Here is an 18,469-nt window from a genome sequence, read left to right on the forward strand (position 1 = left end):
TTGATAAGCATGTTACACATTTTCTTTTATTTTTTATTTATGGTTTTTTTAGAACAGAGGCTGCATGCTATTAAAAGCGAACACATGCAGCTGTCTGTGAGCTCAGTTTCCCCTCACACTTCTGCTCTGTTTCTGGCAGCATTTTTCTTTGTCTTTTTGTATCCTGACTCATGTATGTTTTTGTTTGTTTTTGTTTTTTGATTATTTTGTTGGTTTGGAAACAAATTTGTGCCAATACTTGTGGATTATGGTGACACATAGTGATTAGGCATATGATTTACAAATGCATATGACTTACAAATACCCAGTTTTAGAACTGTGAGCTATGAACAATGCTATGTATGTATGTATGTATGTATGTATGTATGTATGTATGTATGTATTCATTCATTCATTCATTCATTCATTCATTGAAAAACTAGAAGGTATTTAAAAATGCCTCAAGTGAACAAAATTCTTGGTTGAGAGATGGAGCAGAATTAAAAGACAACCTCATGATGTGTAATGGCAAACCAGTCCTTCCAAAATCTTTGCATAAAACTGCTGCTTTGGTGACACACTCGAGGACTCATGTGTCATCAGGAGGGATGGTTTCTATTCTCAATAAACAATTCTATACAAAAAATTTTGAAAGTTCAGCAAAAGAGTTTATTAGAACATGTATGATTTGCCAAAAACACAATGCTCAAGGCAATTTAAGACTAAAACGAGGCCGGTTCCCTACACCGCCACACCCATTCCATACTATCCACATGGATTTTATAGAACTAAATGAATCTCAATCCTCCAAGTATGCACTTGTGATAATAGATGTATTTTCCAAGTGGCCAGAAATATACCCAGTGAAAAAAGCAGATGCAATTTCAGTAGCAAAATGTTTGTGCAACCATTTCATTCCAACATATGGCATTCCGTCTCTGATAAGATCAGATAATGGTACACATTTTGTAAATGAAGTAATAAGTAAAGTTTCTGAAGCTTTAGGCTTCAGCATAAAACATCATTGTTCTTATCATCCACAAAGTGCAGGATTAGTCGAGAGAACTAACGGCACAATTAAACAAAGATTGAGGAAATGTATGGAAGAAACTAAAAAACCATGGCCTGAATGTCTAAGCTTAAGTTATGGATGAGAGTAACTCAAGGAGCAGGTGGTCTAACGCCATTTGAAGTTGTACATGGCAGACCCTTCCCTCTCCCCATAACTAGTGAGCCAATTAATAAATCTATTGCCGAAACAACAATGGCAGAATGGATGACAAAACTGTTTGAGAATAAAGAAGTGATACTAAGCAATCAACTGCCGAGTGATCTATCTCCAGTCTCTTGCAGGTTGAACCCCGGTGATTGGATTCTGATTAAAGTCCTCCAGCGAAAAAATTGGAGTTCTCCACGGTGGGAGGGTCCCCATCAGGTGCTGCTTACTACACCAACAGCTTGCAAAATCGCTGAAAGACCTTCGTGGATCCATCAAAGTCACGTGAAGAGAGTGTTTGCACCACAATAAGACGCCGGTTCCCCCGACTCTCAAGTGATCCCCTGGTGAAGGAAAGGGCCGATTGGGTATACCCCGCCCTTTACCTTCTCGCCAGTGGTCTCCTCACTTGGAGCCCGGGTGTGCCTGGTCGCCCTGAAGAACAAACACATAATAAAGAGTGACCCCATCCCACCAAAGAGAGGAACCAATGACAACACCGGGGACGCCTGGAATGCAGAGAGCCAGCATGATGAATCTAGGAGAAGAAGAGCCACCAGCCCCAGCCCCAAAGCTGTTATGCTTAAGTGCTTGTCACTTTCAACGGAAACGGTTCATGTGCCGCCTGATCTGTCTGGTGGCCGGCGTCATCTTAGGGGTGATGCTCTTCTGGCTGATACCTGGAAGAGCCCACAGAATAACACCAACTATTCCCCGTCTCAAGAGGTGGACCCATGACAATTCCCATCTAACTGAGATGACCCAAGATCACATCCACCCTTGGATGAACAATGCCTGGTACCGATACCTATAGAACACCATAGAAGAAAAAGAATGTTATGTCTGTTCTCACATGCCTTCAACTTCAGTCTACCCCACCATATATGGTCGCATAATGGACAGTCACTGGCAAAGTGAATGTGCAGCAAGTTTTGCCAGCATTGGAAGACAACACTTTGCAATCGGCATGAAAGCTTCACTCCCAGGTGCAAAAGGCCTGAAGGATGGAACCTGTGACGACAAATTCTGGGTAGATATGACAGTAAAAAACAGAAATGCTTCTGTCCCTTTCCCTGTTTTTATGACCCATACAGAGAAGTGGCATCCTCTGTGCTTCTACCAAGCGGCAGGGCAAGGACGCCACCCCCTGGGCCATACCAGCAACTGCAACGCAACCTATGGAGGAGTAGGGTATGGGACAGTCAACCTAAATCAACAGACGTGCCAGAGAACTTCAAACTCTGGAACACCGGCGAGAAGGTAATCCACGCTCTGTTTCCTTGGACAGGAGTAGGAAAGCACGCACTACGAATAGAGACTTTAGACTATCGCTTTGGACTGTTTTTGAACGCTTCTGCCCGCATTGACAAATCACAGAATGAAGAAATTGATGCAATCCGCATCACTGTCATGCAACACAGAGTAGCTTTGGACATTGTTCTTGCAGAGAAAGGAGGTCTCTGCATATTGTTTAACAAGACATGTTGTACTTACATACCTGACAACATACACTCATTAAACATGACAAATGCTTTAAATGTTCTGAAACAACTAAGAGACGCTCAGCAACAGGACTACGTAACCAATGAGCAAGGCTGGTGGGACTGGTTGCTGAACGGCTCCTGGAAATCTTTGCTGATTAAAGGCCTGTTGGCCCTATGTACTATGATGTTTCTATTTTGCATTTTTGCTGCTTGCATTATCCCTTGTCTGAAACGCATGGTGATGAATATGTTTAACCATACTTTAGGAAATTATGTCTTGATCCAGAGAAATGTTGAGGATCCCTTTCGCCAGTATGATATGCTAAACATAGAGGACAGAGTGGAGAATTTCTATTCTTATTAGGAGCTGATGTTTAGATACTACACTGAATGACATGCAAGTTGAAAATGTGATTTAACAAGTGACTATGCATTGATATAAACCTGTGAAATATATTAACATCAGGAGGGAAATGTTAGAGATTTTCTACATTATACATTATAACCAAATCTCTATAATACAATATAATCAAGTGTGCCTTATATTCTAACCAAGTATGCCTTATATTTTGTGTGTTCATATATTTTCACATAAACAAGCCTATTGTTGAAGAATCACCTAACCAAGTCTATTGTTAAAGGAAAACTGATGCATTCCTTACCTCAGTGTCTGTGATGTCAGATAAAGCATGATATACTTCTGTATTCTTATCCCAGTGTGTGAAAGATCAGATAAGTTGATTTAATGTTTAACCTCTTCCCTGACAGTTAAAAGAGGAAGTACTATGTAACCCATTTTTGCCTTATAAATAAAGCAAGCGAGCCTGTGCTCGGTGTGTTTTGTCTTCTCAGAGACATTCACCCGTGCGCACGTTTTCTAATTACACTCTGAGTCGGTCTGCAGTTGTCTCATTTCTCTTACTTGTGTTTGAACAAATGTCTACCCCCGACAATCGCCTTGACCGCTCGGCCACAACAACCACATTGGGCTGTGGAACTACATACTTGAAAGACATACGTCTTCCAAGTCCTACGCCACACATCTTTCAAGTAGGATGTGCACAACAACGGCCACGCTGGATTGTAAATGCGGTAGCTGCATGACTTTGGTGTGAAAGCTTGTGGTTTTGCAGTTCCGTGAGATTGGTGCAGCACAGCTGCGGTTGAAGCTAGCTGGCTGACATTAGCTTGCTTGTTTGCATGAACAGTAACACACACAGCTGATGATTTTGCCACCGCAAAGAGCTGATCAGTACATGGTTAGTAAAATGTTATCTTCATTCCAAACATTCAGCACAATATTTAAAGTGGGACTGGGTGTCTTTATGAAGAAGTAGCGTGTCCAATCCCAGTTTCATGTAAGAAGGTATAGGTATGAAGTGATGAGAACTCAAAGCCTGTGTGAACAGTGTCTTTCCACAGCAAACGGTAGCAGCGAGGCCGATGAAGAATGCACCTGGCCTGACATTGTAAGCATTTGCAGAAAGAGCGGAGAACGTTTTTAGTGTAAAACAGTACGCACCCCACATGCTTGAACAGCACTGCGAGTGGCAACTGCGATGGCCGGGAATCGAACCCAGGTCAACTGCTTGGAAGGCAGCTATGCTCGCCACTATACCACCATCGCTGTGAAAGACTACAACATCACTGATTCATTGTCCGGCTTATACAGATTTTCAGGACAATTAACAAGGTGGGCATTGTGATTACTCGCTTGTCAGGTTCTAAACTGGTCAAAAGGTAGATCACTAAAAAGACTAGTGCTTTCATGCAACTGCACATTTAATCTCATCAGCAAAGCTTCTTTGCTACTCAAGTGTGGCCTCTCACGCATTTAAACTCTTGCGTGATTTTTAGCACCTTGAGAGTCGCAATGGTCACGCGAGTTCTTCAGGTCACAGCAGACAAGGTGAGAATAGGTGTGAATCTGTCTTGGGACGAATCTGGGACGAGGACGTCTTTGGCTCCTCTTTCAAGTTATTGGACTTTGGCAAAAAGGTTTTACGCTTAATTCAAAAATGAGAGCAAGTGTCTGTGTCCCGAATACAAAGTGGGAGCTGGTTCCACAGAGAGGGGCCTGAAAAGTGATGGCTCTGCCTTCCATTGCACTTTAAAATCCCCTCGGAAGCCAGCAGTCTGAGAGCAAAGGACTCTGTTGGGATGATATGGCACTGTGAGATCTTGTAGACAAAATTGGTGGTGATTATTCAAGACCTTGTGTGTGAGGGCAAGTATTTGGATTTTTATTTGGGATTTAATTGGGAGCCAATGAAGAGAGAAGTCCATATGGGGGAAATCTACTCTGTCCTTCCAGTCCCTGACTGTGCTCTGGATGCAGCGTTTTGGAAAACAGTGTAAAGGCTTTTCAGGAAGCTTTTAGGACACTGTGAAAATACTGAATTTGAATAGTGGAGGCTAGAAGTAGTGAATGTATCCTTCCTCTCTATCATTAGATGGAGAGAGTGTACAAAGGCCGGCATAGTGGGTCTGTGGCCACTCTTGCTTGCGCTTTTGCGTGTCTGTCAGCCAGCTGTGGACAAGAGCACAGTTTTTACATGCAAAGAGCTGTAGTGAAAAGCAGTGTTCGAAACAATGAAATGTTTCCACTCCTTGTGCTTTTCATGCAGTAATGTTTGAAGCTATTTCTGCTGTTGTCCCATTCCCGGTGAAATCCGCTGTGCCTCCAATCCCGATCCCAGTCCTCTTGCAAAGCAATCAGCATTTGTCAGACGCATGAGTCATTGGCGGTACTCAGACTGGATCCTGGACGACTACACGGGGGCACGTGTGGGGTGGCTAAGAGACCAATTGAAGGATGCCATGTTTACTGAATATGTGCCTAATTTTGTCAGGACATAGCTGGGTCCATTGCTTCTGCGTGCTCTATTTTCACAAGCAAAGGCCTGGCTCTTTCTCCTGGCACCTTCTCAGGTGATCTCCATGCCTTCTTCTCAAATCAACGTCTGGACTGCCGCAAAACAGCTGACCGTTGTCGACAGGATTCGAACCTCTGCGGGGAGACCCCAATGGATTTCTAGTCCATCGCCTTGACCGCTCGGCCACAACAACCACATTGGGCTGTGGAGCTACATACTTGAAAGACATACGTCTTCCAAGTCCTACGCCACACATCTTTCAAGTAGGATGTGCACAACAACGGCCACGCTGGATTGTAAATGCGGTAGCTGCATGACTTTGGTGCGAAAGCTTGTGGTTTTGCAGTTCCGTGAGATTGGTGCAGCACAGCTGCGGTTGAAGCTAGCTGGCTGACATTAGCTTGCTTGTTTGCATGAACAGTAACACACACAGCTGATGATTTTGCCACCGCAAAGAGCTGATCAGTACATGGTTAGTAAAATGTTATCTTCATTCCAAACATTCAGCACAATATTTAAAGTGGGACTGGGTGTCTTTATGAAGAAGTAGCGTGTCCAATCCCAGTTTCATGTAAGAAGGTATAGGTATGAAGTGATGAGAACTCAAAGCCTGTTTGAACAGTGTCTTTCCACAGCAAACGGTAGCAGCGAGGCCGATGAAGAATGCACCTGGCCTGACATTGTAAGCATTTGCAAAAAGAGCGGAGAATGTTTTTAGTGTAAAATAGTACACAGCCCACATGCTTGAACAGCACTGCGAGTGGCAACTGCGATGGCCGGGAATCGAACCCGGGTCAACTGCTTGGAAGGCAGCTATGCTCGCCACTATACCACCATCGCTGTGAAAGACTACAACATCACTGATTCATTGTCCGGCTTATACAGATTTTCAGGACAATTAACAAGGTGGGCATTGTGATTACTCGCTTGTCAGGTTCTAACCTGGTCAAAAGGTAGATCACTAAAAACACTAGTGCTTTCATGAAACTGCACATTTAATCTTATCAGCAAAGCTTCTTTGCTACTCAAGTGTGGCCTCTCACGCATTTAAACTCTTGCGTGATTTTTAGCACCTTGAGAGTCGCAATGGTCACGCGAGTTCTTCAGGTCACAGCAGACAAGGTGAGAATAGGTGTGAATCTGTCTTGGGACGAATCTGGGACGAGGACGTCTTTGGCTCCTCTTTCAAGTTATTGGACTTTGGCAAAAAGGTTTTACGCTTAATTCAAAAATGAGAGCAAGTGTCTGTGTCCCGAATACAAAGTGGGAGCTGGTTCCACAGAGAGGGGCCTGAAAAGTGATGGCTCTGCCTTCCATTGCACTTTAAAATCCCCTCGGAAGCCAGCAGTCTGAGAGCAAAGCACTCTGTTGGGATGATATGGCACTGTGAGATCTTGTAGACAAAATTGGTGGTGATTATTCAAGACCTTGTGTGTGAGGGCAAGTATTTGGATTTTTATTTGGGATTTAATTGGGAGCCAATGAAGAGAGAAGTCCATATGGGGGAAATCTACTCTGTCCTTCCAGTCCCTGACTGTGCTCTGGATGCAGCGTTTTGGAAAACAGTGTAAAGGCTTTTCAGGAAGCTTTTAGGACACTGTGAAAATACTGAATTTGAATAGTGGAGGCTAGAAGTAGTGAATGTATCCTTCCTCTCTATCATTAGATGGAGAGAGTGTACAAAGGCCGGCATAGTGGGTCTGTGGCCACTCTTGCTTGCGCTTTTGCGTGTCTGTCAGCCAGCTGTGGAGAAGAGCATAGTTTTTACATGCAAAGAGCTGTAGTGAAAAGCAGTGTTCGAAACAATGAAATGTTTCCACTCCTTGTGCTTTTCATGCAGTAATGTTTGAAGCTATTTCTGCTGTTGTCCCATTCCCGGTGAAATCCGCTGTGCCTCCAATCCCGATCCCAGTCCTCTTGCAAAGCAATCAGCATTTGTCAGAAGCATGAGTCATTGGCGGTACTCAGACTGGATCCTGGACGACTACACGGGGGAACGTGTGGGGTGGCTAAGAGACCAATTGAAGGATGCCATGTTTACTGAATATGTGCCTAATTTTGTCAGGACATAGCTGGGTCCATTGCTTCTGCGTGCTCTATTTTCACAAGCAAAGGCCTGGCTCTTTCTCCTGGCACCTTCTCAGGTGATCTCCATGCCTTCTTCTCAAATCAACGTCTGGACTGGCGCAAAACAGCTGACCGTTGTCGACAGGATTCGAACCTGTGCGGGGAGACCCCAATGGATTTCTAGTCCATCGCCTTGACCGCTCGGCCACAACAACCACATTGGGCTGTGGAGCTACATACTTGAACGACATACGTCTTCCAAGTCCTACGCCACACATCTTTCAAGTAGGATGTGCACAACAACGGCCACGCTGGATTGTAAATGCGGTAGCTGCATGACTTTGGTGCGAAAGCTTGTGGTTTTGCAGTTCCGTGAGATTGGTGCAGCACAGCTGCGGTTGAAGCTAGCTGGCTGACATTAGCTTGCTTGTTTGCATGAACAGTAACACACACAGCTGATGATTTTGCCACTGCAAAGAGCTGATCAGTACATGGTTAGTAAAATGTTATCTTCATTCCAAACATTCAGCACAATATTTAAAGTGGGACTGGGTGTCTTTATGAAGAAGTAGCATGTCCAATCCCAGTTTCATGTAAGAAGGTATAGGTATGAAGTGATGAGAACTCAAAGCCTGTTTGAACAGTGTCTTTCCACAGCAAACGGTAGCAGCGAGGCCGATGAAGAATGCACCTGGCCTGACATTGTAAGCATTTGCAAAAAGAGCGGAGAATGTTTTTAGTGTAAAATAGTACACAGCCCACATGCTTGAACAGCACTGCGAGTGGCAACTGCGATGGCCGGGAATCGAACCCGGGTCAACTGCTTGGAAGGCAGCTATGCTCGCCACTATACCACCATCGCTGTGAAAGACTACAACATCACTGATTCATTGTCCGGCTTATACAGATTTTCAGGACAATTAACAAGGTGGGCATTGTGATTACTCGCTTGTCAGGTTCTAACCTGGTCAAAAGGTAGATCACTAAAAACACTAGTGCTTTCATGAAACTGCACATTTAATCTTATCAGCAAAGCTTCTTTGCTACTCAAGTGTGGCCTCTCACGCATTTAAACTCTTGCGTGATTTTTAGCACCTTGAGAGTCGCAATGGTCACGCGAGTTCTTCAGGTCACAGCAGACAAGGTGAGAATAGGTGTGAATCTGTCTTGGGACGAATCTGGGACGAGGACGTCTTTGGCTCCTCTTTCAAGTTATTGGACTTTGGCAAAAAGGTTTTACGCTTAATTCAAAAATGAGAGCAAGTGTCTGTGTCCCGAATACAAAGTGGGAGCTGGTTCCACAGAGAGGGGCCTGAAAAGTGATGGCTCTGCCTTCCATTGCACTTTAAAATCCCCTCGGAAGCCAGCAGTCTGAGAGCAAAGCACTCTGTTGGGATGATATGGCACTGTGAGATCTTGTAGACAAAATTGGTGGTGATTATTCAAGACCTTGTGTGTGAGGGCAAGTATTTGGATTTTTATTTGGGATTTAATTGGGAGCCAATGAAGAGAGAAGTCCATATGGGGGAAATCTACTCTGTCCTTCCAGTCCCTGACTGTGCTCTGGATGCAGCGTTTTGGAAAACAGTGTAAAGGCTTTTCAGGAAGCTTTTAGGACACTGTGAAAATACTGAATTTGAATAGTGGAGGCTAGAAGTAGTGAATGTATCCTTCCTCTCTATCATTAGATGGAGAGAGTGTACAAAGGCCGGCATAGTGGGTCTGTGGCCACTCTTGCTTGCGCTTTTGCGTGTCTGTCAGCCAGCTGTGGAGAAGAGCAAAGTTTTTACATGCAAAGAGCTGTAGTGAAAAGCAGTGTTCGAAACAATGAAATGTTTCCACTCCTTGTGCTTTTCATGCAGTAATGTTTGAAGCTATTTCTGCTGTTGTCCCATTCCCGGTGAAATCCGCTGTGCCTCCAATCCCGATCCCAGTCCTCTTGCAAAGCAATCAGCATTTGTCAGAAGCATGAGTCATTGGCGGTACTCAGACTGGATCCTGGACGACTACACGGGGGCACGTGTGGGGTGGCTAAGAGACCAATTGAAGGATGCCATGTTTACTGAATATGTGCCTAATTTTGTCAGGACATAGCTGGGTCCATTGCTTCTGCGTGCTCTATTTTCACAAGCAAAGGCCTGGCTCTTTCTCCTGGCACCTTCTCAGGTGATCTCCATGCCTTCTTCTCAAATCAACGTCTGGACTGCCGCAAAACAGCTGACCGTTGTCGACAGGATTCGAACCTGTGCGGGGAGACCCCAATGGATTTCTAGTCCATCGCCTTGACCGCTCGGCCACAACAACCACATTGGGCTGTGGAGCTACATACTTGAAAGACATACGTCTTCCAAGTCCTACGCCACACATCTTTCAAGTAGGATGTGCACAACAACGGCCACGCTGGATTGTAAATGCGGTAGCTGCATGACTTTGGTGCGAAAGCTTGTGGTTTTGCAGTTCCGTGAGATTGGTGCAGCACAGCTGCGGTTGAAGCTAGCTGGCTGACATTAGCTTGCTTGTTTGCATGAACAGTAACACACACAGCTGATGATTTTGCCACCGCAAAGAGCTGATCAGTACATGGTTAGTAAAATGTTATCTTCATTCCAAACATTCAGCACAATATTTAAAGTGGGACTGGGTGTCTTTATGAAGAAGTAGCGTGTCCAATCCCAGTTTCATGTAAGAAGGTATAGGTATGAAGTGATGAGAACTCAAAGCCTGTTTGAACAGTGTCTTTCCACAGCAAACGGTAGCAGCGAGGCCGATGAAGAATGCACCTGGCCTGACATTGTAAGCATTTGCAAAAAGAGCGGAGAATGTTTTTAGTGTAAAATAGTACACAGCCCACATGCTTGAACAGCACTGCGAGTGGCAACTGCGATGGCCGGGAATCGAACCCGGGTCAACTGCTTGGAAGGAAGCTATGCTCGCCACTATACCACCATCGCTGTGAAAGACTACAACATCACTGATTCATTGTCCGGCTTATACAGATTTTCAGGACAATTAACAAGGTGGGCATTGTGATTACTCGCTTGTCAGGTTCTAACCTGGTCAAAAGGTAGATCACTAAAAAGACTAGTGCTTTCATGAAACTGCACATTTAATCTTATCAGCAAAGCTTCTTTGCTACTCAAGTGTGGCCTCTCACGCATTTAAACTCTTGCGTGATTTTTAGCACCTTGAGAGTCGCAATGGTCACGCGAGTTCTTCAGGTCACAGCAGACAAGGTGAGAATAGGTGTGAATCTGTCTTGGGACGAATCTGGGACGAGGACGTCTTTGGCTCCTCTTTCAAGTTATTGGACTTTGGCAAAAAGGTTTTACGCTTAATTCAAAAATGAGAGCAAGTGTCTGTGTCCCGAATACAAAGTGGGAGCTGGTTCCACAGAGAGGGGCCTGAAAAGTGATGGCTCTGCCTTCCATTGCACTTTAAAATCCCCTCGGAAGCCAGCAGTCTGAGAGCAAAGCACTCTGTTGGGATGATATGGCACTGTGAGATCTTGTAGACAAAATTGGTGGTGATTATTCAAGACCTTGTGTGTGAGGGCAAGTATTTGGATTTTTATTTGGGATTTAATTGGGAGCCAATGAAGAGAGAAGTCCATATGGGGGAAATCTACTCTGTCCTTCCAGTCCCTGACTGTGCTCTGGATGCAGCGTTTTGGAAAACAGTGTAAAGGCTTTTCAGGAAGCTTTTAGGACACTGTGAAAATACTGAATTTGAATAGTGGAGGCTAGAAGTAGTGAATGTATCCTTCCTCTCTATCATTAGATGGAGAGAGTGTACAAAGGCCGGCATAGTGGGTCTGTGGCCACTCTTGCTTGCGCTTTTGCGTGTCTGTCAGCCAGCTGTGGAGAAGAGCAAAGTTTTTACATGCAAAGAGCTGTAGTGAAAAGCAGTGTTCGAAACAATGAAATGTTTCCACTCCTTGTGCTTTTCATGCAGTAATGTTTGAAGCTATTTCTGCTGTTGTCCTATTCCCGGTGAAATCCGCTGTGCCTCCAATCCCGATCCCAGTCCTCTTGCAAAGCAATCAGCATTTGTCAGAAGCATGAGTCATTGGCGGTACTCAGACTGGATCCTGGACGACTACACGGGGGCACGTGTGGGGTGGCTAAGAGACCAATTGAAGGATGCCATGTTTACTGAATATGTGCCTAATTTTGTCAGGACATAGCTGGGTCCATTGCTTCTGCGTGCTCTATTTTCACAAGCAAAGGCCTGGCTCTTTCTCCTGGCACCTTCTCAGGTGATCTCCATGCCTTCTTCTCAAATCAACGTCTGGACTGGCGCAAAACAGCTGACCGTTGTCGACAGGATTCGAACCTGTGCGGGGAGACCCCAATGGATTTCTAGTCCATCGCCTTGACCGCTCGGCCACAACAACCACATTGGGCTGTGGAGCTACATACTTGAACGACATACGTCTTCCAAGTTCTACGCCACACATCTTTCAAGTAGGATGTGCACAACAACGGCCACGCTGGATTGTAAATGCGGTAGCTGCATGACTTTGGTGCGAAAGCTTGTGGTTTTGCAGTTCCGTGAGATTGGTGCAGCACAGCTGCGGTTGAAGCTAGCTGGCTGACATTAGCTTGCTTGTTTGCATGAACAGTAACACACACAGCTGATGATTTTGCCACCGCAAAGAGCTGATCAGTACATGGTTAGTAAAATGTTATCTTCATTCCAAACATTCAGCACAATATTTAAAGTGGGACTGGGTGTCTTTATGAAGAAGTAGCGTGTCCAATCCCAGTTTCATGTAAGAAGGTATAGGTATGAAGTGATGAGAACTCAAAGCCTGTGTGAACAGTGTCTTTCCACAGCAAACGGTAGCAGCGAGGCCGATGAAGAATGCACCTGGCCTGACATTGTAAGCATTTGCAGAAAGAGCGGAGAACGTTTTTAGTGTAAAACAGAACGCACCCCACATGCTTGAACAGCACTGCGAGTGGCAACTGCGATGGCCGGGAATCGAACCCAGGTCAACTGCTTGGAAGGCAGCTATGCTCGCCACTATACCACCATCGCTGTGAAAGACTACAACATCACTGATTCATTGTCCGGCTTATACAGATTTTCAGGACAATTAACAAGGTGGGCATTGTGATTACTCGCTTGTCAGGTTCTAAACTGGTCAAAAGGTAGATCACTAAAAAGACTAGTGCTTTCATGCAACTGCACATTTAATCTCATCAGCAAAGCTTCTTAGCTACTCAAGTGTGGCCTCTCACGCATTTAAACTCTTGCGTGATTTTTAGCACCTTGAGAGTCGCAATGGTCACGCGAGTTCTTCAGGTCACAGCAGACAAGGTGAGAATAGGTGTGAATCTGTCTTGGGACGAATCTGGGACGAGGACGTCTTTGGCTCCTCTTTCAAGTTATTGGACTTTGGCAAAAAGGTTTTACGCTTAATTCAAAAATGAGAGCAAGTGTCTGTGTCCCGAATACAAAGTGGGAGCTGGTTCCACAGAGAGGGGCCTGAAAAGTGATGGCTCTGCCTTCCATTGCACTTTGAAATCCCCTCGGAAGCCAGCAGTCTGAGAGCAAAGCACTCTGTTGGGATGATATGGCACTGTGAGATCTTGTAGACAAAATTGGTGGTGATTATTCAAGACCTTGTGTGTGAGGGCAAGTATTTGGATTTTTATTTGGGATTTAATTGGGAGCCAAGTGTACAAAGGCCGGCATAGTGGGTCTGTGGCCACTCTTGCTTGCGCTTTTGCGTGTCCGTCAGCCAGCTGTGGAGAAGAGCAAAGTTTTTACATGCAAAGAGCTGTAGTGAAAAGCAGTGTTCCAAACAATGAAATGTTTCCACTCCTTGTGCTTTTCATGCAGTAATGTTTGAAGCTATTTCTGCTGTTGTCCCATTCCCGGTGAAATCCGCTGTGCCTCCAATCCCGATCCCAGTCCTTATGCAAAGCAATCAGCATTTGTCAGACGCATGAGTCATTGGCGGTACTCAGACTGGATCCTGGACGACTACACGGGGGCACGTGTGGGGTGGCTAAGAGTCCAATTGAAGGATGCCATGTTTACTGAATATGTGCCTAATTTTGTCAGGACATAGCTGGGTCCATTGCTTCTGCGTGCTCTATTTTCACAAGCAAAGGCCTGGCTCTTTCTCCTGGCACCTTCTCAGGTGATCTCCATGCCTTCTTCTCAAATCAACGTCTGGACTGCCGCAAAACAGCTGACCGTTGTCGACAGGATTCGAACCTGTGCGGGGAGACCCCAATGGATTTCTAGTCCATCGCCTTGACCGCTCGGCCACAACAACCACATTGGGCTGTGGAGCTACATACTTGAAAGACATACGTCTTCCAAGTCCTACGCCACACATCTTTCAAGTAGGATGTGCACAACAACGGCCACGCTGGATTGTAAATGCGGTAGCTGCATGACTTTGGTGCGAAAGCTTGTGGTTTTGCAGTTCCGTGAGATTGGTGCAGCACAGCTGCGGTTGAAGCTAGCTGGCTGACATTAGCTTGCTTGTTTGCATGAACAGTAACACACACAGCTGATGATTTTGCCACCGCAAAGAGCTGATCAGTACATGGTTAGTAAAATGTTATCTTCATTCCAAACATTCAGCACAATATTTAAAGTGGGACTGGGTGTCTTTATGAAGAAGTAGCGTGTCCAATCCCAGTTTCATGTAAGAAGGTATAGGTATGAAGTGATGAGAACTCAAAGCCTGTTTGAACAGTGTCTTTCCACAGCAAACGGTAGCAGCGAGGCCGATGAAGAATGCACCTGGCCTGACATTGTAAGCATTTGCAAAAAGAGCGGAGAATGTTTTTAGTGTAAAATAGTACACAGCCCACATGCTTGAACAGCACTGCGAGTGGCAACTGCGATGGCCGGGAATCGAACCCAGATCAACTGCTTGGAAGGAAGCTATGCTCGCCACTATACCACCATCGCTATGAAAGACTACAACATCACTGATTCATTGTCCGGCTTATACAGATTTTCAGGACAATTAACAAGGTGGGCATTGTGATTACTCGCTTGTCAGGTTCTAACCTGGTCAAAAGGTAGATCACTAAAAAGACTAGTGCTTTCATGCAACTGCACATTTAATCTCATCAGCAAAGCTTCTTTGCTACTCAAGTGTGGCCTCTCACGCATTTAAACTCTTGCGTGATTTTTAGCACCTTGAGAGTCGCAATGGTCACGCGAGTTCTTCAGGTCACAGCAGACAAGGTGAGAATAGGTGTGAATCTGTCTTGGGACGAATCTGGGACGAGGACGTCTTTGGCTCCTCTTTCAAGTTATTGGACTTTGGCAAAAAGGTTTTACGCTTAATTCAAAAATGAGAGCAAGTGTCTGTGTCCCGAATACAAAGTGGGAGCTGGTTCCACAGAGAGGGGCCTGAAAAGTGATGGCTCTGCCTTCCATTGCACTTTAAAATCCCCTCGGAAGCCAGCAGTCTGAGAGCAAAGCACTCTGTTGGGATGATATGGCACTGTGAGATCTTGTAGACAAAATTGGTGGTGATTATTCAAGACCTTGTGTGTGAGGGCAAGTATTTGGATTTTTATTTGGGATTTAATTGGGAGCCAATGAAGAGAGAAGTCCATATGGGGGAAATCTACTCTGTCCTTCCAGTCCCTGACTGTGCTCTGGATGCAGCGTTTTGGAAAACAGTGTAAAGGCTTTTCAGGAAGCTTTTAGGACACTGTGAAAATACTGAATTTGAATAGTGGAGGCTAGAAGTAGTGAATGTATCCTTCCTCTCTATCATTAGATGGAGAGAGTGTACAAAGGCCGGCATAGTGGGTCTGTGGCCACTCTTGCTTGCGCTTTTGCGTGTCTGTCAGCCAGCTGTGGACAAGAGCAAAGTTTTTACATGCAAAGAGCTGTAGTGAAAAGCAGTGTTCGAAACAATGAAATGTTTCCACTCCTTGTGCTTTTCATGCAGTAATGTTTGAAGCTATTTCTGCTGTTGTCCCATTCCCGGTGAAATCCGCTGTGCCTCCAATCCCGATCCCAGTCCTCTTGCAAAGCAATCAGCATTTGTCAGACGCATGAGTCATTGGCGGTACTCAGACTGGATCCTGGACGACTACACGGGGGCACGTGTGGGGTGGCTAAGAGACCAATTGAAGGATGCCATGTTTACTGAATATGTGCCTAATTTTGTCAGGACATAGCTGGGTCCATTGCTTCTGCGTGCTCTATTTTCACAAGCAAAGGCCTGGCTCTTTCTCCTGGCACCTTCTCAGGTGATCTCCATGCCTTCTTCTCAAATCAACGTCTGGACTGGCGCAAAACAGCTGGCCGTTGTCGACAGGATTCGAACCTGTGCGGGGAGACCCCAATGGATTTCTAGTCCATCGCCTTGACCGCTCGGCCACAACAACCACATTGGGCTGTGGAGCTACATACTTGAACGACATACGTCTTCCAAGTCCTACGCCACACATCTTTCAAGTAGGATGTGCACAACAACGGCCACGCTGGATTGTAAATGCGGTAGCTGCATGACTTTGGTGCGAAAGCTTGTGGTTTTGCAGTTCCGTGAGATTGGTGCAGCACAGCTGCGGTTGAAGCTAGCTGGCTGACATTAGCTTGCTTGTTTGCATGAACAGTAACACACACAGCTGATGATTTTGCCACTGCAAAGAGCTGATCAGTACATGGTTAGTAAAATGTTATCTTCATTCCAAACATTCAGCACAATATTTAAAGTGGGACTGGGTGTCTTTATGAAGAAGTAGCATGTCCAATCCCAGTTTCATGTAAGAAGGTATAGGTATGAAGTGATGAGAACTCAAAGCCTGTTTGAACAGTGTCTTTCCACAGCAAACGGTAGCAGCGAGGCCGATGAAGAATGCACCTGGCCTGACATTGTAAGCATTTGCAAAAAGAGCGGAGAATGTTTTTAGTGTAAAATAGTACACAGCCCACATGCTTGAACAGCACTGCGAGTGGCAACTGCGATGGCCGGGAATCGAACCCGGGTCAACTGCTTGGAAGGCAGCTATGCTCGCCACTATACCACCATCGCTGTGAAAGACTACAACATCACTGATTGATTTTGCGGCTTATACAGATTTTCAGGACAATTAACAAGGTGGGCATTGTGATTACTCGCTTGTCAGGTTCTAACCTGGTCAAAAGGTAGATCACTAAAAACACTAGTGCTTTCATGAAACTGCACATTTAATCTTATCAGCAAAGCTTCTTTGCTACTCAAGTGTGGCCTCTCACGCATTTAAACTCTTGCGTGATTTTTAGCACCTTGAGAGTCGCAATGGTCACGCGAGTTCTTCAGGTCACAGCAGACAAGGTGAGAATAGGTGTGAATCTGTCTTGGGACGAATCTGGGACGAGGACGTCTTTGGCTCCTCTTTCAAGTTATTGGACTTTGGCAAAAAGGTTTTACGCTTAATTCAAAAATGAGAGCAAGTGTCTGTGTCCCGAATACAAAGTGGGAGCTGGTTCCACAGAGAGGGGCCTGAAAAGTGATGGCTCTGCCTTCCATTGCACTTTAAAATCCCCTCGGAAGCCAGCAGTCTGAGAGCAAAGCACTCTGTTGGGATGATATGGCACTGTGAGATCTTGTAGACAAAATTGGTGGTGATTATTCAAGACCTTGTGTGTGAGGGCAAGTATTTGGATTTTTATTTGGGATTTAATTGGGAGCCAATGAAGAGAGAAGTCCATATGGGGGAAATCTACTCTGTCCTTCCAGTCCCTGACTGTGCTCTGGATGCAGCGTTTTGGAAAACAGTGTAAAGGCTTTTCAGGAAGCTTTTAGGACACTGTGAAAATACTGAATTTGAATAGTGGAGGCTAGAAGTAGTGAATGTATCCTTCCTCTCTATCATTAGATGGAGAGAGTGTACAAAGGCCGGCATAGTGGGTCTGTGGCCACTCTTGCTTGCGCTTTTGCGTGTCTGTCAGCCAGCTGTGGAGAAGAGCATAGTTTTTACATGCAAAGAGCTGTAGTGAAAAGCAGTGTTCGAAACAATGAAATGTTTCCACTCCTTGTGCTTTTCATGCAGTAATGTTTGAAGCTATTTCTGCTGTTGTCCCATTCCCGGTGAAATCCGCTGTGCCTCCAATCCCGATCCCAGTCCTCTTGCAAAGCAATCAGCATTTGTCAGAAGCATGAGTCATTGGCGGTACTCAGACTGGATCCTGGACGACTACACGGGGGAACGTGTGGGGTGGCTAAGAGACCAATTGAAGGATGCCATGTTTACTGAATATGTGCCTAATTTTGTCAGGACATAGCTAGGTCCATTGCTTCTGCGTGCTCTATTTTCACAAGCAAAGGCCTGGCTCTTTCTCCTGGCACCTTCTCAGGTGATCTCCATGCCTTCTTCTCAAATCAACGTCTGGACTGCCGCAAAACAGCTGACCGTTGTCGACAGGATTCGAACCTGTGCGGGGAGACCCCAATGGATTTCTAGTCCATCGCCTTGACCGCTCGGCCACAACAACCACATTGGGCTGTGGAGCTACATACTTGAACGACATACGTCTTCCAAGTCCTACGCCACACATCTTTCAAGTAGGATGTGCACAACAACGGCCACGCTGGATTGTAAATGCGGTAGCTGCATGACTTTGGTGCGAAAGCTTGTGGTTTTGCAGTTCCGTGAGATTGGTGCAGCACAGCTGCGGTTGAAGCTAGCTGGCTGACATTAGCTTGCTTGTTTGCATGAACAGTAACACACACAGCTGATGATTTTGCCACTGCAAAGAGCTGATCAGTACATGGTTAGTAAAATGTTATCTTCATTCCAAACATTCAGCACAATATTTAAAGTGGGACTGGGTGTCTTTATGAAGAAGTAGCATGTCCAATCCCAGTTTCATGT

General features: G+C 45.4%; 13 non-coding genes across 13 annotated transcripts; all 13 read right to left on the reverse strand.

Moving 5' to 3' along the window:
• Window positions 1–4,234: 4,234 nt before the first annotated feature.
• Window positions 4,235–4,306, reverse strand: trnag-ucc (transfer RNA glycine (anticodon UCC)). The gene has a single exon. It is a non-coding gene; the product is annotated as a tRNA-Gly (tRNA).
• Window positions 4,307–5,666: 1,360 nt separating this feature from the next.
• Window positions 5,667–5,748, reverse strand: trnas-aga (transfer RNA serine (anticodon AGA)). Its single transcript has one exon. It is a non-coding gene; the product is annotated as a tRNA-Ser (tRNA).
• Window positions 5,749–6,323: 575 nt separating this feature from the next.
• On the reverse strand, window positions 6,324–6,395 carry trnag-ucc (transfer RNA glycine (anticodon UCC)). The gene has a single exon. It is a non-coding gene; the product is annotated as a tRNA-Gly (tRNA).
• Window positions 6,396–7,755: 1,360 nt separating this feature from the next.
• On the reverse strand, window positions 7,756–7,837 carry trnas-aga (transfer RNA serine (anticodon AGA)). Its single transcript has one exon. It is a non-coding gene; the product is annotated as a tRNA-Ser (tRNA).
• A 575-nt stretch (window positions 7,838–8,412) lies between these two features.
• Window positions 8,413–8,484, reverse strand: trnag-ucc (transfer RNA glycine (anticodon UCC)). The gene has a single exon. It is a non-coding gene; the product is annotated as a tRNA-Gly (tRNA).
• A 1,360-nt stretch (window positions 8,485–9,844) lies between these two features.
• On the reverse strand, window positions 9,845–9,926 carry trnas-aga (transfer RNA serine (anticodon AGA)). The gene has a single exon. It is a non-coding gene; the product is annotated as a tRNA-Ser (tRNA).
• Window positions 9,927–10,501: 575 nt separating this feature from the next.
• Window positions 10,502–10,573, reverse strand: trnag-ucc (transfer RNA glycine (anticodon UCC)). Its single transcript has one exon. It is a non-coding gene; the product is annotated as a tRNA-Gly (tRNA).
• Window positions 10,574–11,933: 1,360 nt separating this feature from the next.
• On the reverse strand, window positions 11,934–12,015 carry trnas-aga (transfer RNA serine (anticodon AGA)). The gene has a single exon. It is a non-coding gene; the product is annotated as a tRNA-Ser (tRNA).
• Window positions 12,016–12,590: 575 nt separating this feature from the next.
• On the reverse strand, window positions 12,591–12,662 carry trnag-ucc (transfer RNA glycine (anticodon UCC)). Its single transcript has one exon. It is a non-coding gene; the product is annotated as a tRNA-Gly (tRNA).
• Window positions 12,663–13,829: 1,167 nt separating this feature from the next.
• trnas-aga (transfer RNA serine (anticodon AGA)) lies at window positions 13,830–13,911 on the reverse strand. Its single transcript has one exon. It is a non-coding gene; the product is annotated as a tRNA-Ser (tRNA).
• A 2,007-nt stretch (window positions 13,912–15,918) lies between these two features.
• trnas-aga (transfer RNA serine (anticodon AGA)) lies at window positions 15,919–16,000 on the reverse strand. Its single transcript has one exon. It is a non-coding gene; the product is annotated as a tRNA-Ser (tRNA).
• A 575-nt stretch (window positions 16,001–16,575) lies between these two features.
• Window positions 16,576–16,647, reverse strand: trnag-ucc (transfer RNA glycine (anticodon UCC)). The gene has a single exon. It is a non-coding gene; the product is annotated as a tRNA-Gly (tRNA).
• A 1,360-nt stretch (window positions 16,648–18,007) lies between these two features.
• Window positions 18,008–18,089, reverse strand: trnas-aga (transfer RNA serine (anticodon AGA)). The gene has a single exon. It is a non-coding gene; the product is annotated as a tRNA-Ser (tRNA).
• Between the last annotated feature and the right edge of the window lie 380 nt (window positions 18,090–18,469).

The sequence above is a fragment of the Copadichromis virginalis genome, linkage group LG9 (genome assembly GCF_057382275.1).
Source record: "Copadichromis virginalis isolate Kocher_CV1m ecotype Utaka linkage group LG9, C_Virginalis_male_GT1.1, whole genome shotgun sequence".
NCBI lineage: Eukaryota > Metazoa > Chordata > Actinopteri > Cichliformes > Cichlidae > Copadichromis > Copadichromis virginalis.